Source organism: Chaetura pelagica, unplaced genomic scaffold (assembly GCF_000747805.2).
Source record: "Chaetura pelagica isolate M959 unplaced genomic scaffold, ChaPel_1.0 scaffold107, whole genome shotgun sequence".
NCBI classification, from domain to species: domain Eukaryota; kingdom Metazoa; phylum Chordata; class Aves; order Apodiformes; family Apodidae; genus Chaetura; species Chaetura pelagica.
In genome coordinates, this window is record NW_009953979.1 from 1,138,643 (window position 1) to 1,139,275 (window position 633).

Below are 633 nucleotides of genomic sequence, written 5' to 3' on the forward strand. Positions count from 1 at the left end.
AAGCAACTTGGAGGGAAATTGGAACTAGATGATCTTTAAGGTTCCTTCCACCAAAACCAGTCTGTGTTTCTATGAACTTGGTCCCTTTTGTACACAAAAATTGGGATCCCCTTGTAGCCAGAGCCGCCCTCTGATCCCTGCCTGACACTAGAGATTCTCACCACAGCATCATTCTCCCAAGGTTTCTCCCAATGAAAACCCATTCTAGTGAGGATGAGGAACTGAGAGGGACACTGCAGCTCCCCAGCAGCACCCCAGCTCCCAGCAAGTAGCACCCCAGCTCCCAACGTACCTTCAAAAGTCCTTCTTGGGCTCTCTGGTGGTGAGAGCAGAGGGCAGAGAGCACCAACTGGCCATGGAGAGTGGAGTGTGATTTAGGGGACACTAAATGCTTATTCTCCCTGATCCTATCATAGCACTATAAATAGGGGCACGGGAGCTGCTGGTCTCAGAAGAAGCACAGAAGGGAGGAGCGTGGATCCCAGTGTGACCTTATCAGAGCACGGGGGGATTAAACCAGTGTCTTGGCAGGAGGATGTGGCTTCCCCTCGCCTAGAAACCTCCTTTCCCACCCCAGAGATGAATTTCCAGGAGAAAGCAGGGTCATTCAGCTGCTCTATCCCAGCAGTTTTG